Raw genomic sequence first — 25,284 nt, 5'->3', positions numbered from 1 at the left:
AGAGACTGCTGTATGGCTTGGGGCTCAGACTGCTGGCCTGATTTGCAAGGGGGTGAGGTGAAAGACGGTTGGACATTGGCTGCAGGTGCCAACTCTGACCTTTCTGCAGTAGACTGGGTGGGAGACAATGTGAAGGAACTGGAGGCACTGTCAGCAGCAAACCAATCTACTATCGCCTCAACTTGTTCTGGCCTCATCACTTCTAGGGGCGTTTGATGCCCTACCAAATACTGATGCAGGTTCTGTCGCCTACTCACACTTGAGGAAGGTGTTTCACTTGTGCGTGTAGCTGGCACAGATCGACCACGTCCTCTCCTTGCAACAGGAGCTCTACCAGCAGCACCACGACCCAGGCCACGGCCCTTATTTGACGGTCTCCTCATATTTCTGTAATTTAAGATCTTGCCCTAGAAAGGTTTTTATTGAATAGCGGAATAGGAAATATGATCCAAAAAAGTGTATGTATCTCGCACGTACAAAACCACACTAGGCCCCAATTACTATTGTTTCTACCCCTAAAAGGATGGATGAGGAGTAGGAGGAGTATGGAACAGACAGCACCCTCAAATCTTCAGAAGTATGAGATGAACCCCAAAAACTTGGAAAGGTGGATCTCACACGTACCGACACAGACTATCCCGCAATTCAATTGATCCTCAAAGGTTTTTATTGAATAGCGGAATAGGAAATATGATCAAAAAAAGTGTATGTATCTCGCACGTACACAACCACACTAGGCCCCAATTACTATTGTTTGTACCCCTAAAAGGATGGATGAGGAGTAGGAGGAGGAGTATGGAACAGGCAGCACCCTCAAATCTTCAGAAGTATGAGATGAACCCCAAAAACTTGGAAAGGTGGATCTCACACGTACCGACACAGACTATCCCGCAATTCAATTGATCCTCAAAGGTTTTTATTGAATAGCGGAATAGGAAATATGATCAAAAAAAGTGTATGTATCTCGCACGTACACAACCACACTAGGCCCCAATTACTATTGTTTGTACCCCTAAAAGGATGGTTGAGCAGTAGGAGCAGGAGTATGGAACAGGCAGCACCCTCAAATCTTCAGAAGTATGAGATGAACCCCAACAACTTGGAAAGGTGGATCTCACACGTACCGACACAGACTATCTCGCAATTGAATTGATCCCCAAAGGTTTTAATTGAATAGCGGAATAGAAAATATGATCAAAAAGAAAGTGTATGTATCTCGCACGTACACCACCACACTAGGCCCCAACTACTATTGTTTGTACCCCTAAAAGGATGGTTGAGCAGTAGGAGGAGGAGTATGGAACAGGCAGCACCCTCAAATCTTCAGAAGTATGAGATGAACCCCAAAAACTTGGAAAGGTGGATCTCTCTCACACGTACCAACACAGACTATCCCCCAATTTAACTGATCCCCAAAGGTTTTTGATTAAATAGCGGAATAGAAAATATGATCCAAAAAAAGTGTATGTATATCACACGTACACAACCACACTAGGCCCCAATTACTATTGTTTGTACCCCTAAAAGGCTAGATGAGGAGTAGGGGGGTATGGAACAGGCAGCACCCTCAAACCTTCAGAAGTATGAGATGAACCCCAACAACTTGGAAAGGTGGATCTCTCTCACACGTACCAACACAGACTATCCCCCAATTTAACTGATCCCCAAAGGTTTTTGATTAAATAGCGGAATAGAAAATATGATCCAAAAAAAGTGTATGTATATCACACGTACACAACCACACTGGGCCCCAATTACTATTGTTTGTACCCCTAAAAGGCTAGATGAGGAGTAGGGGGAGTATGGAACAGGCAGCACCCTCAAACCTTCAGAAGTATGAGATGAACCCCAACAACTTGGAAAGGTGGATCTCTCTCACACGTACCAACACAGACTATCCCCCAATTTAACTGATCCCCAAAGGTTTTTGATTAAATAGCGGAATAGAAAATATGATCCAAAAAAAGTGTATGTATATCACACGTACACAACCACACTAGGCCCCAATTACTATTGTTTGTACCCCTAAAAGGCTAGATGAGGAGTAGGGGGGGTATGGAACAGGCAGCACCCTCAAACCTTCAGAAGTATGAGATGAACCCCAACAACTTGGAAAGGTGGATCTCTCTCACACGTACCAACACAGACTATCCCCCAATTTAACTGATCCCCAAAGGTTTTTGATTAAATAGCGGAATAGAAAATATGATCCAAAAAAAGTGTATGTATATCACACGTACACAACCACACTAGGCCCCAATTACTATTGTTTGTACCCCTAAAAGGCTAGGAGTAGGGGGAGTATGGAACAGGCAGCACCCTCAAACCTTCAGAAGTATGAGATGAACCCCAACAACTTGGAAAGGTGGATCTCTCTCACACGTACCAACACAGACTATCCCCCAATTTAACTGATCCCCAAAGGTTTTTGATTAAATAGCGGAATAGAAAATATGATCCAAAAAAAGTGTATGTATATCACACGTACACAACCACACTGGGCCCCAATTACTATTGTTTGTACCCCTAAAAGGCTAGATGAGGAGTAGGGGGAGTATGGAACAGGCAGCACCCTCAAACCTTCAGAAGTATGAGATGAACCCCAACAACTTGGAAAGGTGGATCTCTCTCACACGTACCAACACAGACTATCCCCCAATTTAACTGATCCCCAAAGGTTTTTGATTAAATAGCGGAATAGAAAATATGATCCAAAAAAAGTGTATGTATATCACACGTACACAACCACACTAGGCCCCAATTACTATTGTTTGTACCCCTAAAAGGCTAGATGAGGAGTAGGGGGGGTATGGAACAGGCAGCACCCTCAAACCTTCAGAAGTATGAGATGAACCCCAACAACTTGGAAAGGTGGATCTCTCTCACACGTACCAACACAGACTATCCCCCAATTTAACTGATCCCCAAAGGTTTTTGATTAAATAGCGGAATAGAAAATATGATCCAAAAAAAGTGTATGTATATCACACGTACACAACCACACTGGGCCCCAATTACTATTGTTTGTACCCCTAAAAGGCTAGATGAGGAGTAGGGGGAGTATGGAACAGGCAGCACCCTCAAACCTTCAGAAGTATGAGATGAACCCCAACAACTTGGAAAGGTGGATCTCTCTCACACGTACCAACACAGACTATCCCCCAATTTAACTGATCCCCAAAGGTTTTTGATTAAATAGCGGAATAGAAAATATGATCCAAAAAAAGTGTATGTATATCACACGTACACAACCACACTGGGCCCCAATTACTATTGTTTGTACCCCTAAAAGGCTAGATGAGGAGTAGGGGGAGTATGGAACAGGCAGCACCCTCAAACCTTCAGAAGTATGAGATGAACCCCAACAACTTGGAAAGGTGGATCTCTCTCACACGTACCAACACAGACTATCCCCCAATTTAACTGATCCCCAAAGGTTTTTGATTAAATAGCGGAATAGAAAATATGATCCAAAAAAAGTGTATGTTTATCACACGTACACAACCACACTAGGCCCCAATTACTATTGTTTGTACCCCTAAAAGGCTAGATGAGGAGTAGGGGGAGTATGGAACAGGCAGCACCCTCAAACCTTCAGAAGTATGAGATGAACCCCAACAACTTGGAAAGGTGGATCTCTCTCACACGTACCAACACAGACTATCCCCCAATTTAACTGATCCCCAAAGGTTTTTGATTAAATAGCGGAATAGAAAATATGATCCAAAAAAAGTGTATGTATATCACACGTACACAACCACACTAGGCCCCAATTACTATTGTTTGTACCCCTAAAAGGCTAGATGAGGAGTAGGGGGGGTATGGAACAGGCAGCACCCTCAAATCTTCAGAAGTATGAGATGAACCCCAAAAACTTGGAAAGGTGGATCTCTCTCACACGTACCAACACAGACTATCCCCCAATTTAACTGATCCCCAAAGGTTTTTGATTAAATAGCGGAATAGAAAATATGATCCAAAAAAAGTGTATGTATATCACACGTACACAACCACACTAGGCCCCAATTACTATTGTTTGTACCCCTAAAAGGCTAGATGAGGAGTAGGGGGGGGTATGGAACAGGCAGCACCCTCAAACCTTCAGAAGTATGAGATGAACCCCAACAACTTGGAAAGGTGGATCTCTCTCACACGTACCAACACAGACTATCCCCCAATTTAACTGATCCCCAAAGGTTTTTGATTAAATAGCGGAATAGAAAATATGATCCAAAAAAAGTGTATGTATATCACACGTACACAACCACACTAGGCCCCAATTACTATTGTTTGTACCCCTAAAAGGCTAGATGAGGAGTAGGGGGGGTATGGAACAGGCAGCACCCTCAAACCTTCAGAAGTATGAGATGAACCCCAACAACTTGGAAAGGTGGATCTCTCTCACACGTACCAACACAGACTATCCCCCAATTTAACTGATCCCCAAAGGTTTTTGATTAAATAGCGGAATAGAAAATATGATCCAAAAAAAGTGTATGTATATCACACGTACACAACCACACTGGGCCCCAATTACTATTGTTTGTACCCCTAAAAGGCTAGATGAGGAGTAGGGGGAGTATGGAACAGGCAGCACCCTCAAACCTTCAGAAGTATGAGATGAACCCCAACAACTTGGAAAGGTGGATCTCTCTCACACGTACCAACACAGACTATCCCCCAATTTAACTGATCCCCAAAGGTTTTTGATTAAATAGCGGAATAGAAAATATGATCCAAAAAAAGTGTATGTATATCACACGTACACAACCACACTGGGCCCCAATTACTATTGTTTGTACCCCTAAAAGGCTAGATGAGGAGTAGGGGGAGTATGGAACAGGCAGCACCCTCAAACCTTCAGAAGTATGAGATGAACCCCAACAACTTGGAAAGGTGGATCTCTCTCACACGTACCAACACAGACTATCCCCCAATTTAACTGATCCCCAAAGGTTTTTGATTAAATAGCGGAATAGAAAATATGATCCAAAAAAAGTGTATGTATATCACACGTACACAACCACACTAGGCCCCAATTACTATTGTTTGTACCCCTAAAAGGCTAGATGAGGAGTAGGGGGGGTATGGAACAGGCAGCACCCTCAAACCTTCAGAAGTATGAGATGAACCCCAACAACTTGGAAAGGTGGATCTCTCTCACACGTACCAACACAGACTATCCCCCAATTTAACTGATCCCCAAAGGTTTTTGATTAAATAGCGGAATAGAAAATATGATCCAAAAAAAGTGTATGTATATCACACGTACACAACCACACTAGGCCCCAATTACTATTGTTTGTACCCCTAAAAGGCTAGGAGTAGGGGGAGTATGGAACAGGCAGCACCCTCAAACCTTCAGAAGTATGAGATGAACCCCAACAACTTGGAAAGGTGGATCTCTCTCACACGTACCAACACAGACTATCCCCCAATTTAACTGATCCCCAAAGGTTTTTGATTAAATAGCGGAATAGAAAATATGATCCAAAAAAAGTGTATGTATATCACACGTACACAACCACACTAGGCCCCAATTACTATTGTTTGTACCCCTAAAAGGCTAGATGAGGAGTAGGGGGAGTATGGAACAGGCAGCACCCTCAAATCTTCAGAAGTATGAGATTGTGTTCACTGTACCCCACAAAGATTGAGTTCACTGCACCCCACAATGATTGTGTTCACTGCACCCCACAAAGATTGTGTTCACTGCACCTCACAAAGATTGTGTTCACTGTACCCCCCAAAGATTGTGTTCACTGCACCCCACAAAGATTCTGTTCACTGTACCCCACAAAGATTGTGTTCACTGCACCCTAAAAGGATGTTGTTCACTGCACCCCACAAAGATTGTGTTCACTGCACCCTAAAAGGATGTTGTTCACTGCACCCCAAAAAGATTGTGTTCACTGTACCCCCCCAAAGATTGTGTTCACTGCACCCCACAAAGATTGTGTTCACTGCACCCCAAAAAGATTGTGTTCACTGTACCCCCCAAAGATTGTGTTCACTGCACCCCAAAAAGATTGTGTTCACTGTACCCCCCAAAGATTGTGTTCACTGCACCCCACAAAGATTCTGTTCACTGTACCCCACAAAGATTGTGTTCACTGCACCCCAAAAAGATTGTGTTCACTGTACCCCCCCAAAGATTGTGTTCACTGCACCCCACAAAGATTCTGTTCACTGCACCCCACAAAGGATTTTGTTCACTGCACCCCAAAAAGATTGTGTTCACTGCACCCCAAAAAGGATTTTGATCACTGCACCCCAAAAAGGATGTTGTTCACTGCACCCCAAAAATGATTTTGTTCACTCCACCCCAAAAAGATTGTGTTCACTGCACCCCACAAAGATTGTGTTCACTGCACCCCAAAAAGATTGTGTTCACTGTACCCCCCAAAGATTGTGTTCACTGCACCCCACAAAGATTCTGTTCACTGTACCCCACAAAGATTGTGTTCACTGCACCCCAAAAAGATTGTGTTCACTGCACCCCAAAAAGGATGTTGTTCACTGCACCCCAAAAAGGATGTTGTTCACTCCACCCCAAAAAGATTGTGTTCACTGCACCCCACAAAGATTGTGTTCACTGCACCCCAAAAAGATTGTGTTCACTGCACCCCAAAAATGATTTTGTTCACTGCACCCCAAAAAGGATTTTGTTCACTGCACCCCAAAAAGGATGTTGTTCACTCCACCCCAAAAAGATTGTGTTCACTGCACCCCAAAAAGATTGTGTTCACTGCACCCCACAAAGGATTTTGTTCACTGCACCCCAAAAAGATTGTGTTCACTGCACCCCAAAAAGGATGTTGTTCACTGCACCCCAAAAAGGATTTTGTTCACTGCACCCCAAAAAGATTGTGTTCACTGCACCCCACAAAGGATTTTGTTCACTGCACCCCACAAAGATTGTGTTCACTGCACACCAAAAAGGATTGTGTTCACTGCACCCCAAAAAGATTTTGTTCACTGCACCCCAAAAAGATTGTGTTCACTGCAGCCCAAAAAGATTGTGTTCACTGCAGCCCAAAAAGATTGTGTTCACTGCAGCCCAAAAAGATTGTGTTCACTGCAGCCCAAAAAGATTGTGTTCACTGCAGCTCACACACAGAAAAATGGATGTGGATCACTGACACCTGCCTATCTCCAATCCCACACCACACAGCAATATCGATTGTAGTTTGTAGAACACAGTTTCCCTAAAATTCAGCAGACTCTGTCCCTAACAGGATTGAGAAGAGATCGTAGATCAGGATTGAGTGCAGATTCACCCCACCCCCCACACAGCAATATCGATTGTAGTTTGTAGAAGACACTGACCCTATAATTCAGCAGACTCTATCCCTAAAATGCCTACAACTCGCCCTGCCTAAACACTCCGACCTGTCCCTCAATTCTATCCGGACACAAATGGTTTTTTCCTGCCTATCTTTCCCTAATCAGCAGCCAGCACATTGATGTGTGCTCTGTCCCTTAGCTAAGCAGCAGAATGACGCTGCTGCGGCGGCTGCCTCGAACTTATAAAGACTTGGTCACATGCTTCAGACGGCCAATCACAGCTACTAAGACATTTGCAGGCATGGCTGGGATGGCTTAAGGCACACCAGTTAAACGATTGTTGATTGGCTGTTGAAAGCCCGCCATGAAAAGAGCGCCAAAGCATGCAAAACCCGGAAATAAAACGACCGAACACGGATTTTTACCCGAACATACAGTAAAGTGTCCGTGTCCGTGTTCGGGTAAAAAAAATCCAATTATTCGGTACGAACACGAATAATACAGTCCGTGTTCGCTCAACACTATTTACCACATTTTCTGGAACTGCCCAGGTATAGAGAAATTCTGGTCGGAATTGGGGGGTATAATTCAAAAAATAACGGATTATAGAATTGAGGGAGATGCAGCTTTTTTCCTATTGCAGATATTGGAGTTATCAAGGAAGAAATATGAAAGATCTATATTACCTCATATGATGAATGCTGCAAGAGCGTGCATACCTCAATACTGGAGGAGGACGTATCCCCCCTCAGTGTCTGAATGGGCACGGAAATTAGAACATATAAATAAAATGGAGGATCTAGTACTCTCCTCACAAAATAAACATGAACAATATAAGGCGATATTGGGTGTCTGGAACCTTTTTACGACCTCGGATGACGGGAAACAATTTCTCCATCTAGCACCCCAAAATATGAGCCCGGGGGATTAGACCATAAATGTACTGCGTCTGGGGGGGGGTCTTGGTTGAAAAGGAAGAGGTGGGGGAAAGGAGGATGGGGGGGGGGGGGAGAGGGAGGAAAACCTATAAATATATATATATATTTTTTTTTTTTTTCTTGGTCTGTATGTTTGATGTTTTTCTTTGATGATGTATGTATGATAGCATGACTGGGGAAAGGGGGGGAGGGTAGGGAGGGAGGGGAAAAGATTGGATAGGAGAATAGTATAGTGCAAGAGACGGAAAGATGAAACTCATAATCGTCTTTTTGGAATACACAATGTGGAGGTAGATTAAAGGGGGAAGTAGTAACATTTAGCGAGGAGGGGAGAGAGAAGAGTAAAAGGGAAGATTGGGTAGAGCCTTGCTGTCTGGACAAACTGTTCCCTCGTTGAGGATTCTTATGAATAGTGTTGAGCGAACACGGACTGTATTATTCGTGTTCGTACCGAATAATTGGATTTTTTTTACCCGAACACGGACACGGACACTTTACTGTATGTTCGGGTAAAAATCCGTGTTCGGTCGTTTTATTTCCGGGTTTTGCATGCTTTGGCGCTCTTTTCATGGCGGGCTTTCAACAGCCAATCAACAATCGTTTAACTGGTGTGCCTTAAGCCATCCCAGCCATGCCTGCAAATGTCTTAGTAGCTGTGATTGGCCGTCTGAAGCATGTGACCAAGTCTTTATAAGTTCGAGGCAGCCGCCGCAGCAGCGTCATTCTGCTGCTTAGCTAAGGGACAGAGCACACATCAATGTGCTGGCTGCTGATTAGGGAAAGATAGGCAGGAAAAAACCATTTGTGTCCGGATAGAATTGAGGGACAGGTCGGAGTGTTTAGGCAGGGCGAGTTGTAGGCATTTTAGGGATAGAGTCTGCTGAATTATAGGGTCAGTGTCTTCTACAAACTACAATCGATATTGCTGTGTGGGGGGTGGGGTGAATCTGCACTCAATCCTGATCTACGATCTCTTCTCAATCCTGTTAGGGACAGAGTCTGCTGAATTTTAGGGAAACTGTGTTCTACAAACTACAATCGATATTGCTGTGTGGTGTGGGATTGGAGATAGGCAGGTGTCAGTGATCCACATCCATTTTTCTGTGTGTGAGCTGCAGTGAACACAATCTTTTTGGGCTGCAGTGAACACAATCTTTTTGGGCTGCAGTGAACACAATCTTTTTGGGCTGCAGTGAACACAATCTTTTTGGGCTGCAGTGAACACAATCTTTTTGGGGTGCAGTGAACAAAATCTTTTTGGGGTGCAGTGAACACAATCCTTTTTGGTGTGCAGTGAACACAATCTTTGTGGGGTGCAGTGAACAAAATCCTTTGTGGGGTGCAGTGAACACAATCTTTTTGGGGTGCAGTGAACAAAATCCTTTTTGGGGTGCAGTGAACAACATCCTTTTTGGGGTGCAGTGAACACAATCTTTTTGGGGTGCAGTGAACAAAATCCTTTGTGGGGTGCAGTGAACACAATCTTTTTGGGGTGCAGTGAACACAATCTTTTTGGGGTGGAGTGAACAACATCCTTTTTGGGGTGCAGTGAACAAAATCCTTTTTGGGGTGCAGTGAACAAAATCATTTTTGGGGTGCAGTGAACACAATCTTTTTGGGGTGCAGTGAACACAATCTTTGTGGGGTGCAGTGAACAAAATCCTTTGTGGGGTGCAGTGAACACAATCTTTTTGGGGTGCAGTGAACAAAATCCTTTTTGGGGTGCAGTGAACAACATCCTTTTTGGGGTGCAGTGAACACAATCTTTTTGGGGTGCAGTGAACAAAATCCTTTGTGGGGTGCAGTGAACACAATCTTTTTGGGGTGCAGTGAACACAATCTTTTTGGGGTGGAGTGAACAACATCCTTTTTGGGGTGCAGTGAACAAAATCCTTTTTGGGGTGCAGTGAACAAAATCATTTTTGGGGTGCAGTGAACACAATCTTTTTGGGGTGCAGTGAACACAATCTTTGTGGGGTGCAGTGAACACAATCTTTTTGGGGTGGAGTGAACAACATCCTTTTTGGGGTGCAGTGAACAACATCCTTTTTGGGGTGCAGTGAACACAATCTTTTTGGGGTGCAGTGAACACAATCTTTGTGGGGTACAGTGAACAGAATCTTTGTGGGGTGCAGTGAACACAATCTTTGGGGGGTACAGTGAACACAATCTTTTTGGGGTGCAGTGAACACAATCTTTGTGGGGTGCAGTGAACACAATCTTTTTGGGGTGGAGTGAACAAAATCATTTTTGGGGTGCAGTGAACAACATCCTTTTTGGGGTGCAGTGATCAAAATCCTTTTTGGGGTGCAGTGAACACAATCTTTTTGGGGTGCAGTGAACAAAATCCTTTGTGGGGTGCAGTGAACAGAATCTTTGTGGGGTGCAGTGAACACAATCTTTGGGGGGGTACAGTGAACACAATCTTTTTGGGGTGCAGTGAACACAATCTTTGTGGGGTACAGTGAACAGAATCTTTGTGGGGTGCAGTGAACACAATCTTTGGGGGGTACAGTGAACACAATCTTTTTGGGGTGCAGTGAACACAATCTTTGGGGGGTACAGTGAACACAATCTTTTTGGGGTGCAGTGAACACAATCTTTGTGGGGTGCAGTGAACACAATCTTTGGGGGGGTACAGTGAACACAATCTTTTTGGGGTGCAGTGAACAACATCCTTTTAGGGTGCAGTGAACACAATCTTTGTGGGGTGCAGTGAACAACATCCTTTTAGGGTGCAGTGAACACAATCTTTGTGGGGTACAGTGAACAGAATCTTTGTGGGGTGCAGTGAACACAATCTTTGGGGGGTACAGTGAACACAATCTTTGTGAGGTGCAGTGAACACAATCTTTGTGGGGTGCAGTGAACACAATCATTGTGGGGTGCAGTGAACTCAATCTTTGTGGGGTACAGTGAACACAATCTCATACTTCTGAAGATTTGAGGGTGCTGCCTGTTCCATACTCCCCCTACTCCTCATCTAGCCTTTTAGGGGTACAAACAATAGTAATTGGGGCCTAGTGTGGTTGTGTACGTGTGATATACATACACTTTTTTTGGATCATATTTTCTATTCCGCTATTTAATCAAAAACCTTTGGGGATCAGTTAAATTGGGGGATAGTCTGTGTTGGTACGTGTGAGAGAGATCCACCTTTCCAAGTTGTTGGGGTTCATCTCATACTTCTGAAGGTTTGAGGGTGCTGCCTGTTCCATACTCCCCCTACTCCTAGCCTTTTAGGGGTACAAACAATAGTAATTGGGGCCTAGTGTGGTTGTGTACGTGTGATATACATACACTTTTTTTGGATCATATTTTCTATTCCGCTATTTAATCAAAAACCTTTGGGGATCAGTTAAATTGGGGGATAGTCTGTGTTGGTACGTGTGAGAGAGATCCACCTTTCCAAGTTGTTGGGGTTCATCTCATACTTCTGAAGGTTTGAGGGTGCTGCCTGTTCCATACCCCCCCTACTCCTCATCTAGCCTTTTAGGGGTACAAACAATAGTAATTGGGGCCTAGTGTGGTTGTGTACGTGTGATATACATACACTTTTTTTGGATCATATTTTCTATTCCGCTATTTAATCAAAAACCTTTGGGGATCAGTTAAATTGGGGGATAGTCTGTGTTGGTACGTGTGAGAGAGATCCACCTTTCCAAGTTGTTGGGGTTCATCTCATACTTCTGAAGGTTTGAGGGTGCTGCCTGTTCCATACTCCCCCTACTCCTAGCCTTTTAGGGGTACAAACAATAGTAATTGGGGCCCAGTGTGGTTGTGTACGTGTGATATACATACACTTTTTTTGGATCATATTTTCTATTCCGCTATTTAATCAAAAACCTTTGGGGATCAGTTAAATTGGGGGATAGTCTGTGTTGGTACGTGTGAGAGAGATCCACCTTTCCAAGTTGTTGGGGTTCATCTCATACTTCTGAAGGTTTGAGGGTGCTGCCTGTTCCATACCCCCCCTACTCCTCATCTAGCCTTTTAGGGGTACAAACAATAGTAATTGGGGCCTAGTGTGGTTGTGTACGTGTGATATACATACACTTTTTTTGGATCATATTTTCTATTCCGCTATTTAATCAAAAACCTTTGGGGATCAGTTAAATTGGGGGATAGTCTGTGTTGGTACGTGTGAGAGAGATCCACCTTTCCAAGTTGTTGGGGTTCATCTCATACTTCTGAAGGTTTGAGGGTGCTGCCTGTTCCATACCCCCCCTACTCCTCATCTAGCCTTTTAGGGGTACAAACAATAGTAATTGGGGCCTAGTGTGGTTGTGTACGTGTGATATACATACACTTTTTTTGGATCATATTTTCTATTCCGCTATTTAATCAAAAACCTTTGGGGATCAGTTAAATTGGGGGATAGTCTGTGTTGGTACGTGTGAGAGAGATCCACCTTTCCAAGTTGTTGGGGTTCATCTCATACTTCTGAAGGTTTGAGGGTGCTGCCTGTTCCATACTCCCCCTACTCCTCATCTAGCCTTTTAGGGGTACAAACAATAGTAATTGGGGCCTAGTGTGGTTGTGTACGTGTGATATACATACACTTTTTTTGGATCATATTTTCTATTCCGCTATTTAATCAAAAACCTTTGGGGATCAGTTAAATTGGGGGATAGTCTGTGTTGGTACGTGTGAGAGAGATCCACCTTTCCAAGTTGTTGGGGTTCATCTCATACTTCTGAAGGTTTGAGGGTGCTGCCTGTTCCATACCCCCCCTACTCCTCATCTAGCCTTTTAGGGGTACAAACAATAGTAATTGGGGCCTAGTGTGGTTGTGTACGTGTGATATACATACACTTTTTTTGGATCATATTTTCTATTCCGCTATTTAATCAAAAACCTTTGGGGATCAGTTAAATTGGGGGATAGTCTGTGTTGGTACGTGTGAGAGAGATCCACCTTTCCAAGTTGTTGGGGTTCATCTCATACTTCTGAAGGTTTGAGGGTGCTGCCTGTTCCATACTCCCCCTACTCCTCATCTAGCCTTTTAGGGGTACAAACAATAGTAATTGGGGCCCAGTGTGGTTGTGTACGTGTGATATACATACACTTTTTTTGGATCATATTTTCTATTCCGCTATTTAATCAAAAACCTTTGGGGATCAGTTAAATTGGGGGATAGTCTGTGTTGGTACGTGTGAGAGAGATCCACCTTTCCAAGTTGTTGGGGTTCATCTCATACTTCTGAAGGTTTGAGGGTGCTGCCTGTTCCATACTCCCCCTACTCCTAGCCTTTTAGGGGTACAAACAATAGTAATTGGGGCCTAGTGTGGTTGTGTACGTGTGATATACATACACTTTTTTTGGATCATATTTTCTATTCCGCTATTTAATCAAAAACCTTTGGGGATCAGTTAAATTGGGGGATAGTCTGTGTTGGTACGTGTGAGAGAGATCCACCTTTCCAAGTTTTTGGGGTTCATCTCATACTTCTGAAGGTTTGAGGGTGCTGCCTGTTCCATACCCCCCCTACTCCTCATCTAGCCTTTTAGGGGTACAAACAATAGTAATTGGGGCCTAGTGTGGTTGTGTACGTGTGATATACATACACTTTTTTTGGATCATATTTTCTATTCCGCTATTTAATCAAAAACCTTTGGGGATCAGTTAAATTGGGGGATAGTCTGTGTTGGTACGTGTGAGAGAGATCCACCTTTCCAAGTTGTTGGGGTTCATCTCATACTTCTGAAGGTTTGAGGGTGCTGCCTGTTCCATACCCCCCCTACTCCTCATCTAGCCTTTTAGGGGTACAAACAATAGTAATTGGGGCCTAGTGTGGTTGTGTACGTGTGATATACATACACTTTTTTTGGATCATATTTTCTATTCCGCTATTTAATCAAAAACCTTTGGGGATCAGTTAAATTGGGGGATAGTCTGTGTTGGTACGTGTGAGAGAGATCCACCTTTCCAAGTTGTTGGGGTTCATCTCATACTTCTGAAGGTTTGAGGGTGCTGCCTGTTCCATACTCCCCCTACTCCTCATCTAGCCTTTTAGGGGTACAAACAATAGTAATTGGGGCCTAGTGTGGTTGTGTACGTGTGATATACATACACTTTTTTTGGATCATATTTTCTATTCCGCTATTTAATCAAAAACCTTTGGGGATCAGTTAAATTGGGGGATAGTCTGTGTTGGTACGTGTGAGAGAGATCCACCTTTCCAAGTTGTTGGGGTTCATCTCATACTTCTGAAGGTTTGAGGGTGCTGCCTGTTCCATACCCCCCCTACTCCTCATCTAGCCTTTTAGGGGTACAAACAATAGTAATTGGGGCCTAGTGTGGTTGTGTACGTGTGATATACATACACTTTTTTTGGATCATATTTTCTATTCCGCTATTTAATCAAAAACCTTTGGGGATCAGTTAAATTGGGGGATAGTCTGTGTTGGTACGTGTGAGAGAGATCCACCTTTCCAAGTTGTTGGGGTTCATCTCATACTTCTGAAGGTTTGAGGGTGCTGCCTGTTCCATACTCCCCCTACTCCTCATCTAGCCTTTTAGGGGTACAAACAATAGTAATTGGGGCCTAGTGTGGTTGTGTACGTGTGATATACATACACTTTTTTTGGATCATATTTTCTATTCCGCTATTTAATCAAAAACCTTTGGGGATCAGTTAAATTGGGGGATAGTCTGTGTTGGTACGTGTGAGAGAGATCCACCTTTCCAAGTTGTTGGGGTTCATCTCATACTTCTGAAGGTTTGAGGGTGCTGCCTGTTCCATACTCCCCCTACTCCTAGCCTTTTAGGGGTACAAACAATAGTAATTGGGGCCTAGTGTGGTTGTGTACGTGTGATATACATACACTTTTTTTGGATCATATTTTCTATTCCGCTATTTAATCAAAAACCTTTGGGGATCAGTTAAATTGGGGGATAGTCTGTGTTGGTACGTGTGAGAGAGATCCACCTTTCCAAGTTGTTGGGGTTAATCTCATACTTCTGAAGGTTTGAGGGTGCTGCCTGTTCCATACCCCCCCTACTCCTCATCTAGCCTTTTAGGGGTACAAACAATAGTAATTGGGGCCTAGTGTGGTTGTGTATGTGTGATATACATACACTTTTTTTGGATCATATTTTCTATTCCGCTATTTAATCAAAAACCTTTGGGGATCAGTTAAATTGGGGGATAGTCTGTGTTGGTACGTGTGAGAGAGATCCACCTTTCCAAGTTGTTGGGGTTCATCTCATACTTCTGAAGGTTTGAGGGTGCTGCCTGTTCCATACTCCCCCTACTCCTCATCTAGCCTTTTAGGGGTACAAACAATAGTAATTGGGGCCCAGTGTGGTTGTGTACGTGTGATATACATACACTTTTTTGGATCATATTTTCTATTCCGCTATTTAATCAAAAACCTTTGGGGATCAGTTAAATTGGGGGATAGTCTGTGTTGGTACGTGTGAGAGAGATCCACCTTTCCAAGTTGTTGGGGTTCATCTCATACTTCTGAAGGTTTGAGGGTGCTGCCTGTTCCATACTCCCCCTACTCCTCATCTAGCCTTTTAGGGGTACAAACAATAGTAATTGGGGCCTAGTGTGGTTGTGTACGTGTGATATACATACACTTTTTTTGGATCATATTTTCTATTCCGCTATTTAATCAAAAACCTTTGGGGATCAGTTAAATTGGGGGATAGTCTGTGTTGGTACGTGTGAGAGAGATCCACCTTTCCAAGTTGTTGGGGTTCATCTCATACTTCTGAAGGTTTGAGGGTGCTGCCTGTTCCATACCCCCCCTACTCCTCATCTAGCCTTTTAGGGGTACAAACAATAGTAATTGGGGCCTAGTGTGGTTGTGTACGTGTGATATACATACACTTTTTTTGGATCATATTTTCTATTCCGCTATTTAATCAAAAACCTTTGGGGATCAGTTAAATTGGGGGATAGTCTGTGTTGGTACGTGTGAGAGAGATCCACCTTTCCAAGTTTTTGGGGTTCATCTCATACTTCTGAAGGTTTGAGGGTGCTGCCTGTTCCATACCCCCCCTACTCCTCATCTAGCCTTTTAGGGGTACAAACAATAGTAATTGGGGCCTAGTGTGGTTGTGTACGTGTGATATACATACACTTTTTTTGGATCATATTTTCTATTCCGCTATTTAATCAAAAACCTTTGGGGATCAGTTAAATTGGGGGATAGTCTGTGTTGGTACGTGTGAGAGAGATCCACCTTTCCAAGTTGTTGGGGTTCATCTCATACTTCTGAAGGTTTGAGGGTGCTGCCTGTTCCATACTCCCCCTACTCCTCATCTAGCCTTTTAGGGGTACAAACAATAGTAATTGGGGCCTAGTGTGGTTGTGTACGTGTGATATACATACACTTTTTTTGGATCATATTTTCTATTCCGCTATTTAATCAAAAACCTTTGGGGATCAGTTAAATTGGGGGATAGTCTGTGTTGGTACGTGTGAGAGAGATCCACCTTTCCAAGTTGTTGGGGTTCATCTCATACTTCTGAAGGTTTGAGGGTGCTGCCTGTTCCATACTCCCCCTACTCCTCATCTAGCCTTTTAGGGGTACAAACAATAGTAATTGGGGCCTAGTGTGGTTGTGTACGTGTGATATACATACACTTTTTTTGGATCATATTTTCTATTCCGCTATTTAATCAAAAACCTTTGGGGATCAGTTAAATTGGGGGATAGTCTGTGTTGGTACGTGTGAGAGAGATCCACCTTTCCAAGTTGTTGGGGTTCATCTCATACTTCTGAAGGTTTGAGGGTGCTGCCTGTTCCATACCCCCCCTACTCCTCATCTAGCCTTTTAGGGGTACAAACAATAGTAATTGGGGCCTAGTGTGGTTGTGTACGTGTGATATACATACACTTTTTTTGGATCATATTTTCTATTCCGCTATTTAATCAAAAACCTTTGGGGATCAGTTAAATTGGGGGATAGTCTGTGTTGGTACGTGTGAGAGAGATCCACCTTTCCAAGTTTTTGGGGTTCATCTCATACTTCTGAAGATTTGAGGGTGCTGCCTGTTCCATACTCCTCCTCCTACTGCTCAACCATCCTTTTAGGGGTACAAACAATAGTAGTTGGGGCCTAGTGTGGTGGTGTACGTGCGAGATACATACACTTTCTTTTTGATCATATTTTCTATTCCGCTATTCAATTAAAACCTTTGGGGATCAATTCAATTGCGAGATAGTCTGTGTCGGTACGTGTGAGATCCACCTTTCCAAGTTGTTGGGGTTCATCTCATACTTCTGAAGATTTGAGGGTGCTGCCTGTTCCATACTCCTGCTCCTACTGCTCAACCATCCTTTTAGGGGTACAAACAATAGTAATTGGGGCCTAGTGTGGTTGTGTACGTGCGAGATACATACACTTTTTTTGATCATATTTCCTATTCCGCTATTCAATAAAAACCTTTGAGGATCAATTGAATTGCGGGATAGTCTGTGTCGGTACGTGTGAGATCCACCTTTCCAAGTTTTTGGGGTTCATCTCATACTTCTGAAGATTTGAGGGTGCTGCCTGTTCCATACTCCTCCTCCTACTCCTCATCCATCCTTTTAGGGGTACAAACAATAGTAATTGGGGCCTAGTGTGGTTGTGTACGTGCGAGATACATACACTTTTTTTGATCATATTTCCTATTCCGCTATTCAATAAAAACCTTTGAGGATCAATTGAATTGCGGGATAGTCTGTGTCGGTACGTGTGAGATCCACCTTTCCAAGTTTTTGGGGTTCATCTCATACTTCTGAAGATTTGAGGGTGCTGTCTGTTCCATACTCCTCCTACTCCTCATCCATCCTTTTAGGGGTAGAAACAATAGTAATTGGGGCCTAGTGTGGTTTTGTACGTGCGAGATACATACACTTTTTTGGATCATATTTCCTATTCCGCTATTCAATAAAAACCTTTCTAGGGCAAGATCTTAAATTACAGAAATATGAGGAGACCGTCAAATAAGGGCCGTGGCCTGGGTCGTGGTGCTGCTGGTAGAGCTCCTGTTGCAAGGAGAGGACGTGGTCGATCTGTGCCAGCTACACGCACAAGTGAAACACCTTCCTCAAGTGTGAGTAGGCGACAGAACCTGCATCAGTATTTGGTAGGGCATCAAACGCCCCTAGAAGTGATGAGGCCAGAACAAGTTGAGGCGATAGTAGATTGGTTTGCTGCTGACAGTGCCTCCAGTTCCTTCACATTGTCTCCCACCCAGTCTACTGCAGAAAGGTCAGAGTTGGCACCTGCAGCCAATGTCCAACCGTCTTTCACCTCACCCCCTTGCAAATCAGGCCAGCAGTCTGAGCCCCAAGCCATACAGCAGTCTCTTATTCTTTTTGAGGACTCTGTCAGCAGGGTTTCCCAGGGCCATCCACCTAGCCCTGCCCCAGAAGTGGAAGAGATTGAGTGCAGCGATGCCCAACCACTTATTTCTCAAGATGAGTACATGCAAGGATCATCGCAGCACGTCTCCGATGATGACGAAACGCAGGTGCCAACTGCTGCGGCGTTCAGCATTGTGGAGACCGACAAGGAGGGCAGGGGTGAAGACTGGGTGGAAGATGATGTGGAGGACGATGAGGTCCTCGACCCCACATGGAATGAACGTCATGCAGGTGACCTGAGTAGTTTGGAGGAAGAGGCGGTGGTCGCACAGAGCCACCAGCACAGCAGAAGAGGGAGCAGGGTGCAGAAGCGGAGCGGCCGTGCCCTAGACACTACGCCCGCTACTGCCCAACGCGGCAAGGGAACGAGCGCACCAAAGTCAGCTCAAAGGAGTTCTCTAGCGTGGAAGTTCTTTAGAAAATGTGCTGATGACAGGACACGAGTGGTTTGCACCCTGTGCAATCAGAGCTTGAAGCGAGGCATAAACCTTCTCAACCTGAGCACAACCTGCATGATCAGGCATCTAAGTGCAAAGCACGAGCTGCAGTGGAGTACACACCTTCAAAACCAAGAAACGTCTCTGGCTCATCCTGCTTCCTCTTCTGCTGCAGTCTCGGCCGCTCCAGCCACATCTGTAGTGATACCGGCACCTGCCACCCCGCAAACAGACGATCTGTCAGCAACACCACCACCTGGGTCACCAACAACCATCTCCACAATGTCCCGTGGAAGCGTTCAGCTTTCCATCTCCCAAACACTTGAGAGGAAGAGGAAGTACCCCCCTACCCACCCGCGATCCCTGGCCCTGAATGCCAGCATTTCAAAATTATTGGCCTTTGAAATGCTGTCATTCCGTCTGGTGGAGACGCACAGTTTTAAAAACCTTATGTCGGTGGCTGTCCCACAGTACGTCGTGCCCAGCCGCCACTACTTTTCCAGGCAAGCCATCCCTTCCCTGCACAACCAAGTGGGGGAAAATATCAGGTGTGCACTGCGCAACGCCATCTGTGCCAAGGTCCACCTAACTACGGATACGTGGACCAGTAAGCACGGTCAGGGGCGTTATATCTCCCTAACGGCACACTGGGTAAATGCAGTGGCGGATGGGCCTGAGGCGGATAGCAATTTGGCGCATGTCCTTCCACCACCGAGGATTGCAGGGCGCTTCAGTTTGCCTCCTGTTCCTAACTCCTCCTACTCAGCTTCCTCATCCTCTACCGCCTCCTCATCCGGACAGCGTAACACCTTCACCACCAACTTCAGCACGGCCAGGGGTAAACGACAGCAGGCAGTTTTACAACTTGCCTGTTTGGGGGACAAACCACACACCGCGCAGGAGTTGTGGAGGAGCATGGAACAGCAGACAAATGAGTGGTTGCTGCCAGCGAGCCTCAAGCCCGGCCTGGTGGTGTGCGATAACGGGCGAAATCTCATAGCAGCTCTGGGCCTAGCCGGTTTGACGCACATCCCTTGCCTGGCGCATGTGCTGAATTTGGTGGTGCAGAGGTTCCTTAAAAACTACCCCGATATGTCAGAGCTGCTGCAGAAAGTGCGGGCCGTTTGTGCGCACTTTCGGCGTTCTCACCCTGCTGCTGCTCGCCTGGCAGCGCTGCAGCGTAACTTCGGCCTTCCCGCTCACCGCCTCATATGTGACGTGCCCACAAGGTGGAACTCCACCTTGCACATGCTGGAAAGACTGTGCGAGCAGCAGCAGGCCATAGTGGAGTTTCAGCTGCAGCACGCACGCGTGAGTCGCTCTGCGGAACAGCACCACTTCACCACCAATAACTGGGCCTCCATGCGAGACCTGTGTGCCTTGTTGCGCTGTTTTGAGTACTCCACCAACATGGCCAGTGGCAATGACGCCGTTCTCAGCTTAACTATCCCACTTCTATGCCTCCTTGAAAAAACAATTCGGGCGATGATGGAAGAGGATGTGGCACAGGATGAGGAGGAGGAGGAGGATGAAGAGGTAACATTTCCAAGGCTTTCAGGGCAGTCATTCGCAAGGGGCTCCGAGGGTGGGTTCCTGCACACGCAAACGCCAGGGACGCAATTGTCCAGCAGGGGCACAGTTCTGGAGGATGAGGAGGATGAGGAGGAGGAGGAGCTGGAGGAGGAGATGGAACCATGTTCACAGCAGGGTGGCACCCAGGCCAGCTCATGGCCATCACTGGTGCGTGGCTGGGGGGATACAGAGGACACGGACGATACACCTCCCACAGAGGACAGCCTTTCGTTGCCTCTGGGCAGCCTGGCACACATGAGCGATTACATGCTGCAGTGTCTCCACAACGACCGCCGAGTTGCCCACATTCTAACTTGTGCTGATTACTGGGCGGCCACGCTGCTGGATCCCCGTTACAAGGACAACGTACCGTCCTTAATTCACTCACTGGAGCGCGATCGCAAGATGCGCGAGTACAAGCGCACGCTGGTAGACGCCATGCTGCTGGCATTCCCATCTGACAGCGGGGCCACAGTGGAAGCACAAGGCAGAGGAGGAGGAGGAGGAGGTCGCCAACGCAACCAGGGCACCGCCAGCACCTCAGAAGGCAGGGTTAGCATGGCCGAAATGTGGAAAAGCTTTGTCAGCACGCCACAACAAACAGCAGCACCAGCAGCTCAGATGGAACGTCTTAGCAGGAGGCAGCATTTTACCAACATGGTGGAGCAGTATGTGTGCACACGCCTACATGTAGTGAATGACGGGTCTGCCCCCTTCAACTTCTGGGTCTCCAAATTGGGCACATGGCCTGAGCTTGCCCTTTACGCCTTGGAGGTGCTGGCGTGCCCTGCAGCCAGTGTATTATCTGAACGGGTATTTAGCACGGCTGGGGGCGTTATAACAGACAAGCGCAGCCGCCTGTCCAGAGACAATGTGGACAAGCTCACGTTCATTAAAATGAACCAGGCATGGATCCCACGGGACTTTTCCGTACCTTATGCAGAATAGCAATGGATACCGACCTTACCCACCCATTGTTCCATTTTTGCTCTTTCTCACTCTTTTGGGGTGTACCCTCATTTAAAATTTTTGAAAAGAAGCAGTGTTGGCTACCTCGTCCTCCTCCTCAGGGCCAGATTAATGTAGGGGCTATTGGAGCTGCAGCTCCAGGCCCCTACCTTTTATATAGGCCCCGGGTTGGCCATATTCACTGTTACCGCTCTTCTGTCACTTGTAAACACAGAAGTCTGGCTTCTATGCTCGCTTCCCCAGGCAGCACCCTCAGAACCTCCCCACACAGCGTGAAGGCCGGACAAGGAGGGACAGTTGGCGATGCATGGATGTGTTTATGGGCTTCAGAGACAGCATCCCATGTTGAATTAGGCATGCATGGCTGCACCCTTCCTCCTCTGGGTGCATGGCAAGGCACGGCCCTTAAGGCCCTTCAAAATCCTCAGCACCAAGCCCATGATGCTGTTAATCCGGCCCTGGTCCTCCTCCACCGCCGCTTCCACCTACACCGCCCATAGGTGTGCGCAGCCTATTGCATTAAGGTGTGCACCCCAAAGTTGAAATACACATGCATGTGTTTGCCAGCAGGGAGAGTAATGTATCGGGGCCATGTACCTGTAGGCAAGGAGAAATAGAGCAGAGCAGGTCCCAGGGAGATCTTTCCCATCTCCTCACTGGCAATGCTATGTGCCCTAGGTGATTAGGGTGTGCCCAGGCACACCCAGCACACCCTGTGCGCACGCCTATGTCACCGCCACATCCACCACCACCTCAACCTCCCTCCTACTCCATATGGGCCTCGTCCTTCAGAGATGAAGAAGAACATTGTTTTATTTTTCTGTTTTTTTTTGTTGTTTTAAGTTATTTCCCTATCCACATTTGTTTGCAGAGCACTTGCCATGCTCTTAATTACGTTTTGCTGCCATTTGCAGCACTCTAGCCCTTTCCTTTGGTGTTTTAGAGCCATTTTAGTGCCTTAAAGTTCGGGTCCCCATTGACTTCAATGGGGTTCGGTGTCCGGGAAAAGTTCGGTAAAAGTCCGGGACACGGACCCGGACTTTTTTTTAAAGTTCGGCCGAACCCGTCGAACACGGACATCTAGGTGTCCGCTCAACCCTACTTATGAATACTATTTGTACCCTGAAAAATTATGAATATTTGTTGAATGTAAACACATTGTGTATCGGGAAGAGGAGGTTGCTTATGTATCTGAGCTTCCCGTTTTCTGTTTGTTTGTGCTTTGGATTTATATATTATATATTGTGTTATAATTCTCCCTGAAATTGAAATAAAGAATAATAAATTAAAAAAAAAAATTAGGCTTTAATAACCATTATTAAAAAGCAGTATGTTTCTATTTCTTTTTGCCTGCACTGTAGCTGCAAAATATTCAGACCTCTTGGTCTGAACGGGACCACACGGGACTGTGAGAAAAAAATCTCAGGGTAGTCTGCGATGGTGAAGAGCCAGGAGAGAGGCAACATGGATTGTACTGTGACCTGAAAGCTACGAGCTAGAAGATTGTTTCACGAGCCCTGGTTGACCAGTCGCTGGGTGGTCATCTAGTCTATGAGTGAGTTTCCTTGCATAGACTGTTTCAGAGTTGTGTGGCATCAGTAGAGGGTTCCAGGAGTCCCATAGGGGCCTGTGTACAAATGTTCTTCAGATTCAGATCCAAGGGTAAATGACTACAAAATAAGGAAAAGTTGATGTTTTGTAGCCTTCAAATGTCCAACGTGGGTAAAGGTGAACCAAAGAGGCCAGAGCTTTCAAGCCTTAGAATGGGGGTATATGAGTATTGAGTACAGAATAAATGCAAGTTGCACCAATAAATATATCACCTTTATGGGAGCAATTAACATTTATTCTTTAGAATACATTCTGCATTCTGTTCATAAGTTTGTTTTCTCAGTGGCTCAAGGCAATAGGCAGGATATGTAGTGGAGACCTCTATATTTATTCGTAAAGTGTAAGTCCACCCTAACAATAAAGTCCCTGCATCTACAGACATCCATGATCTAACACTAACCTATCAAGCCCTATAAAGAAGAAATCAATATTAGTGATCGACCAATTATCGGCAAAGCCGATATATCGAGGGCTGATCTGCACTTTCCTCGATTTATCGGAATCGGCCACCAAGGTGACCGATATTGCCGATATTTTGGGAAAGTGCTTGTACCAGAGTGATGCCTGCAGCTAGAGGCATTACCCCGGTACCAGCGTCCATAGCCAACAGTCGGATGACTTGTAATGGCAAATGATGTGGCTGAGAAGCCGCTCGGCTGTCATTACAAGGAGCGGGAGGGGACGCCCCCCCCCCCCCTCCCACCGCCTTCTGCGGCTCGCCCAGCACCCAGCAACCAGCCTGCATGGCCGCCGAAGACCCGATCAAAGCTGCATTCAGTCTCCATGTAAAAACCCGGAAGTGATGTCACTTCCAGGTACTAGGCGCCAGGTTAAAAAAAATGAAAGAATTCAAAACAGCCAAACTTGGCGTTTTGAATGCTTTTAAGTGCAGAGGATGGGTTTGGGGTCTTTTAGACCCCCAGATCCCTCCACAAGAGTACCTGTCAAGTGATAAAAATAAAAATAAAATGTTTTTAAATGTACGAAAATATTGGCCAATATCGTCCGATACCGATATGCAATGGCCAAAATATCGGTATCAGTGTCGGCAACGAAAAACCGATATCGGTCGATCACTCATTAATATACACATATTTTTTTAAGCCGATCTGGTCCCCAGCGGAGGAAGCTCTGTAGAGGACAATGAAATGAATGGGAAGTGACGTCAGCCAACGAGATACTATGGGGCTTTCGTTGTCAGCAGTGTCCCCTGCACCTGCCTCTATAGCGCAGCTGTGGCTGACAGCTCAGTGTGGGATCGGGTCGGATTGGCTTAAAAAAAGGCATGTATACTGATTTCTTCTTTACAGGGTTAGATAGGCTAGTGTTAGATCATGGATGTCTACAGATGCAGGGACTTTAGTGTTAGGGTGGACTTCTACTTTAAGAGCCTCTAGAATAGCAAGAGGACCTCCTTCAAAAATCTTTGTCTAACTGGGCATGACAAACATATATAAAGAGAGTTGCTAACCTCATAAATCTCTAAAGCAATCAGGATTTTGGCTTACTATCCTTACAAGGGAGACGCTGTTTCTCAATTTTATTTAAGTTGTCCTTCGCACAGCAGTCAGTTTCCATTTGGTCATGTTTCTGGAAATAGAAAACAAAAGCAAATATCTGATTAACTGCTATAGGCAACATAACTACATTTCCTTCACACTAGTTTTTTTAAACAATATGTCACAATTATTTATATAGTGAACAGGCCCAGCAGCACGGAGGAGCGAAGTATCGGGTAAGAAAATCTACTTTTCTATTCTCCCTAGACCAAAACAAGCAGTATTTTCAAATGTAGATTTCCGCATAACAGTAATAAATCTGTTTAGGTAGTTAAATGTTTCCTTTTTCATATAGACCTGGAAACCAAGCCTAGAAGTACAGCTATGAAAGAAATGTTTTTGGCCAAAAAGGATCAGGAGTATGTAATGCCCAGAGTGCTGCAGTCAGTGTTCAGAAATACATAATGCACACTGCAGGGGTCCGGAGTGTGTAATGCAAAATGTTGAAGGATTGGGAGTATGTAACACACAGAGTGCTGCTGTCAGTGCTGAGTTATGGAGTACATACAGTAATAGAGAAAGTGTCAGGAGGAGTGGTGGCC

The sequence above is a fragment of the Pelophylax lessonae genome (assembly GCF_965119305.1).
Source record: "Pelophylax lessonae genome assembly, chromosome: 3".
NCBI classification, from domain to species: Eukaryota; Metazoa; Chordata; class Amphibia; order Anura; family Ranidae; genus Pelophylax; species Pelophylax lessonae.
The sequence above is the reverse complement of the archived record's forward strand: the minus strand, read 5'-3'. Positions refer to the sequence as shown.